This window comes from Gavia stellata, chromosome 17 (genome assembly GCF_030936135.1).
Source record: "Gavia stellata isolate bGavSte3 chromosome 17, bGavSte3.hap2, whole genome shotgun sequence".
Taxonomy (NCBI): Eukaryota; Metazoa; Chordata; class Aves; order Gaviiformes; family Gaviidae; genus Gavia; species Gavia stellata.
Genome location: NC_082610.1, coordinates 16939639 through 16945638, shown reverse-complemented (window position 1 = coordinate 16945638; position 6000 = coordinate 16939639). Strand labels below are relative to the sequence as shown.

The 6000-nt window shown below is 40.7% G+C and overlaps 1 protein-coding gene across 1 annotated transcript in view; it reads left to right on the top strand.

Annotated features, from left to right (window-relative positions):
- Nucleotides 1-4079: 4079 nt before the first annotated feature.
- PTPN5 (protein tyrosine phosphatase non-receptor type 5) overlaps nucleotides 4080-6000 on the top strand; it is a 77765-nt gene continuing 75844 nt past the window's right edge. The window contains exon 1 of the mRNA XM_059825726.1: nucleotides 4080-4227. The gene's annotated coding sequence lies outside the window, so the exon portion shown is untranslated. The remainder of the gene's footprint in view (nucleotides 4228-6000) is intronic.

Below are 6000 nucleotides of genomic sequence, written 5' to 3'. Positions count from 1 at the left end.
GACGGTGCTCGGAGGTGGGCAAGCCGCGTCAGCCCGGCCGATGCGCGTAGGGGCTGCCGGGCGAGGGGCTGGGGAGGCGGGGAGCAGCCGGCGGTGCCTGCCCGCTCCCGCGGTCTCCAGGCAGCTGCCCGAGAACCTGCGAGGAGTGCTGAGGGCGGCCGGCAGCCCGTCTCCTCCGGCGCCGCCGACACCCCCGAGGCGCCCGCTCCCCTCCCTGCCCTCCGCCAGCCGGTCGCAGGGCCCGGGGCGTGGTGGCGGCGTGCGCAAGGTTGGGTGCTCGCGATACGAATTTTCCCTGTTTTCCCCCGCCAAAGAACACTCCAGGATAACGCGAAGCAGACGCGGGTGTATGCGCTTAGCAGATCTCGTTTGGGAAGGACCGGGGGATTCGGGGGAGGCTGCTTTCAAACCGGTGTAGTCGGTAGTTAACTACTGGCTGCAGTTAAAATTTTAGCACCAGCAACAGCTTTGCGATGCTTTCCGGGAATATTGCTGCCTTTGAGCTGATGTGACAGGCAGCCCGTGGTACGCTGCCACTTTCTACTAGATGGCAGTGCTGAGAGCAGGATAATTGGCGTTGTAGGTAATAAAGTGTTGGGAAGCTGGAGACTTACGTGCAGCTGGGTTTTGGTGGTTATGGGTGGAACAGAAGAGAGGCTTCACACGTACCCTGTGAGCTTATTTGCAGTTAAGAGGATTTTTTTCAAACTTTACATGTGGTTATCTTGTTATGCAATTACGTTTTAGTGAGACTGTGATTCTTACATTATCTTACAAGGAAAAACAAATTTAGTAGGTTAAGCCTTTGTATTACAGCGTTATTTACAAAGTTTCGAGGTTTGGATGCAGCTCCAGCTGGCTGCCAACTGATTGGTAAAGACTTACAGCTGAGGATCAGATTGTTTGCTTGTGTTAGAGCAGTAAATTACTGATTCAAAAGAAATGTGGCTGCATTGCCCTCTTTTTATTTCATGAGTGTTGTATATATTGAGGAAGCAATTTTTTGATTTATTCACAATGTTTTGTTTGGCAGTTTGAGATAACTTCTTTGCTGTATAAATTGTATAGTTAAGTGATCAAGCTCAAATCTTGGATAGATCCAGAGCTTACATTGATTTCAGCGGAAGTTGTGTGGTACATGGTGGAGTGCTGAATCTTACTGTGTGGAATATCTGAAGTAAAAAATTTTCTCTCTGCTTGCCCTACGCTTGTTTTCCGATTGGTTGCTTTGGAGTAGCAGAATGTAGTGCTTTTGCCAATGTTTTCATTGATATATTTGAATTAGGGTTGTATATCTGAAGCCAAGGATTGTTCAGGGGCTCAATATGCGCCCATTGGGAGAACATTTAGCCTGTTGACTTAAATGTGAATAAAACGGACACCAGAACTCTTATTTTACGTTTGCATATAATGAGTCCGACTGTTTTCCGTAGGTATGTGCAGGAAGGTAAGCACATCATGTTCACTTGTAAAATTCATTTTGTTATAATTGAATAGGCATTATTGTTTGTAGTATTTTGTTGTTGGGTTTTTGTGGGTTATTTTTACTTCTCATTTAGCATTATTGTTGTGGTTTAAGGGCTAAGCTTTAAAATGTTTGTCACTCCACTGCAGAGAGAGTTGCCAACTGGATGTCATGCATGTAAAACTAGAACAAGAGCCTTTAAATAGCAAGACCATCAATTTAGTAACAATTTAGTGTGGTAAATGATAGAATACACAGTAAGAATGCAAATCTGAATGATTATAGCGTGCGTCTTTTGATATTGGTATTGATAAGATACAAAGCAGAAAAGCAAATAAACACATTCAGCTTTTAAGTACCTAAACTGGTTTGAAATGGAAAAGCTGTTTTCTGTTATGCAGTTTATGCTGAAAAAAAAAAAAAAAAGGGAGGGGAGGGAAGAAAAGTTATTTATGAGCATTTATTTTGTTTTCTGGATCTCAAAATTCCATTATGTAGCAGGATGCTTTCCAGTATCTGCTTTCTCAGTATCTGGAAAGGCAGATGTTGCTGCAGCAGGAGCAATTACACTGATTTGCAGTACAGGAGGAAAAATAAAATTCTGTTCTGACTTTGTGCCTCTGCCTAAAAGGATCGGCCATTTAGCTCTGTTTTGGGCTTGTCAACGGAAGAGATGAGATAGGGAAATTAAGTTTGTTCAACAAAGGGAGTGAAGTTAATGTACAAGTTAGGAAGTTTCTGTCTGCAGAATAAAATCAGTAAATTTGTCTAATGGACTACATTAAAGAATTTCACTTGCTTGGTTTTACCTCACAATTGTCCACAAACAAACCCTTGCCAAAAGTCGGGGGTTTTCCTAGGTTTTGTTGGTTGTTAGTTGCTTAACCAGATCACTCTGTCCTGTGGGATGTTGAGTCAAAAGGCAGAAGAGACAGTGGAGACTAGAGCCCTATAGGCTTTAGTAGAAGAGGCTTTCTGAATAGTAGCTTTTAAAAAGGTGCATGGCAGAATTCCATCTTCACTAAAATCATTGAGAATTTTGCTATCGCAGTACTCTTTCAGTTCTCTTCTTATCCTGTGTAGATCACAGCAAAGTGTGACTGATGGGGACCCATGAGCATACCCATAGGACATGGGTTCTTTGGTTTAAGCTGATGCTTTAAAGAGTTTATTTTTAGTTTTCAGATATAAAGTGTTTCTACTTTAGAGGATATTTGAGACTCCCTGCAAACAAAACATGCAAGTGAAGGTTAAGAACTGAAGAGCTGATTGTACTAAGGCATCTTTAGCAGAATAAGGCCGGAAGAGATGCAGAGTATGTGTATGATATATGAATGTGTGGTACCGCATAGTGAGTGAGCCATGTTCAAGAAAGACAAGAGTCTTGAATATCTCTGGAAGGTGACAGGATTTTTTATCTCACTATGGAGCTCGGGCACAGTAATTCTTTTTTTGGCTCTTTTCAGATTCCTCCCTTAATGGTATGGAACCAATTTGACCTGTGATTTTGAGCAACATTTTAAAGAGCTAGTATGGTAATAATTTGCATGTTAGAAGTCAGATTCGACCTCCTGCATTGTAAGACTCCTGACTTGTGACCAGCTACAATTATAGTAAGTGGTTCTGTATGTTCTTGGTTTGTGTCTGTTTTCCTCTTACCCCTTCCTTGCTTGGTGATCTGCTGCATGTAACCTGACTTCCTAACCTGTTTGGGGCAGGAGCAGCCTTTCATAACTTGTTTCAGTGGGGCTTAAATCCCTGTTTGCAGCTCTAAGAGACTGGTGTAGTAGAAGGTAACAGTCTGACCCTGGTTTAAGGACAAGGGTAGCTGCCCAAAACATTTAGTATTTTTAAGAAGTGGACCTCTAGCATAAAAAAGAAATTGTTTCTTGTTTTCTTTGATTCTGTAACATAACTAGTTTCATTCTGTGTTTCACTACTGTGCTTATGGGTATAACAGCTAGATAGTGCGACCTTCTGCGTTTTTATGGTATTGCTGACCTGTGGACACAACTGCATCTGTTAATGGGAACTCTTGTTTTTCACACAAACTCACTTTTCAGGTATAAGCAACTCGCCTAAGTTACAGGGAGACTGTCATCTCCCTTATATAGCATCAGATAAACACCTTCAGACCAGCCTTGTCAATCACTGCAGCGTAATAAAGCCATTTAGACAATCTTTTCTAAAAGAATTGAATATGTGATGCTGGGCTCAAATAGCGATGAGTGCTAGAAGGAGTGCCAACTGCATGTAATATCTTTTATGTGCATGAATTTGTTTAGGATGATACCTGTCTTCATAATCCTGTGTGCGCAAACTTGGTACTTCTAGATGTGCCAGAGGTTCAGACAGATTTTGAAAGCTTCAGTGAAAAGTTACTAATAGCTGCAGTGTGCAGAACCTGCTCGCTAGTTTTGCCCACTGTCTCACACACAGCTAACGTGTCACTATCCAAACTGGTGTCTGTGTGCATATACCACTTCATCAAACTGCATAGGCTATGACACAGCTAGTCTTAATTACACTGCTTTTTTTAAATCATTCAAATGTTGTAATTTATATATCACTAGAATTGTTCTACCACTCGTTTGTCCACAGATCATGTTTCATTAAAAGTGCTGATGAGCACCCAGGACTCTGGAGACAGCAGTTTTGTGCAAGATAAGAATGTTCCTTGAAGAAGCTGACGGAGGATAGAGCTACAGAGTTCCTGGCAGGCACTGACAGCATAAGATGGCACCGTAGTCTAGTCTGAAATTGTAAGTCTTAAGGAGGACTAGATGTCCTTGACTTTACAAGAAGTTACTGCACTGAAGAAACTTAACAGTGGGCTAGGGTCTGCTTTCAGGACCTGTGTAGATGCATTTGTTTCTGTTCAGTTACACTAATGTGACTATGGAGCAACTAGTTTTTCTTTACATGTCAGTGTGAATTGAATCCCTCTAATGTAGAGGGATTAATTTTATTTACTCTGCTGAACCTGAGGTCTGCACCCATCATTTCTGAACTACTTTGTTTCTAGCACTACTAGGAGATCTAGGAAATGAATGGTGTCAGCTTTACAGCATGACTGAAACTGCTGGTTCCAAAGGAGTCTCCACTTTGAAAACTGTGTGTTCCAAAAATGTTAGTTCATTTGCAGAAGGCTGGAACCTGCGGTTGACAAAGGTCATGAAATCATTGATGTCATGAAATATGCAAAGTATTCCATATGAATGATGTCCGTATGCTTGCAAAGCCCTTTTTATCACTGAGGCTTTTTGCAGTATCGGGCCCTGTCAGCAGGGAACAGGTTACAGGTCAGGAGGCTAGGACACTAACACTGTGTATTATGCCTTGAAATATATTACACAGTTGTAACTCCAATATTAATTACAAAAATAACACTATGCTTGGCAGATATAAGATAACTGCTCCTGGGGAAAAAAAATCAATATTAGTGGATATTTTAGTGGATAAGTCCAGTGGACATCTTAAGACTTTTTGAAATGGAAAAATCTATCTTCGGCTTCCATTTCCTTTCACCTTCATTACACAGTTCTTGTAAGAAACAGTAAATGCGGAAAGCAGTCTTGCAAACTATGTTTCTATTTATAAGTAGGCAGTGATCAAATCCTGTCACTCATTCCTATGTGACCCTGAGAGATGCAGAAGATGGATGTATTTCATTGGGAAATGGAGGTCTAATTTACATGTGGAAATTTGCTAACACTAGTGTACCAAGCTTATTTTCCACACATGCACACCTCTTACGGAAGCAGACTGTGAACATGGAAATGTATATGCCTAAATATTCAGAATGGCTATTCTGGTAGGTACCCCTGTGTAGACAGACTCCTAGATATAAATTACTTTTGCAGAAGTTGGTGAAATCGCATCTAAACCTAAAGGAGAATAAAATACCAGTAGCCTAATAACAATGCAAGTTGAAGTGTAACAAAAGCACGAAGATCTTCACAGTACATGTGCTTTGGTAAAGATACGTATTTTCATCTGTAAACCCAATATGAGAAGCTGAGGTTAAATGTCCTCTTAGATATCCACTCCCTTGTTTGTTCTGTATCTGTATAGTGGACAGAATACTTTCTATTTAGAATAATACTTTCTATTTACAGTTGTAGCTGTTTATTCACATAATGATGCATCTTGTATTACTAGTGCAGCAGAGAAGTGACTGTGACATTTGTTACTTCTCAAAATGCGTGTTTACTTAAATCAGAATTATACCTAGAAATGATAATCTCCCTAGATCCTGTGAGTTCTTTGTGTATCTGGAGATGTATACCCTTTATTCAAATGCAAGGGGATGTTATTAGATGAATTAGGTGTTGAAAATTGGTGTCACATTAGCACTAGTCTCTAACTTAAGTCCAGTAAAGTATAAAATTGTTTGAAATAAATGGCAAAGGAGCAGACATGGGACAGTGGGGGCTGTTGATGCATGCAAAGCAACGAACAAGATGCCTGAAGGAAATTTCCTTTCAAAAAAAAGAGTAAATTATTTGTAGGAATTTTGATACAAATCAGTATGT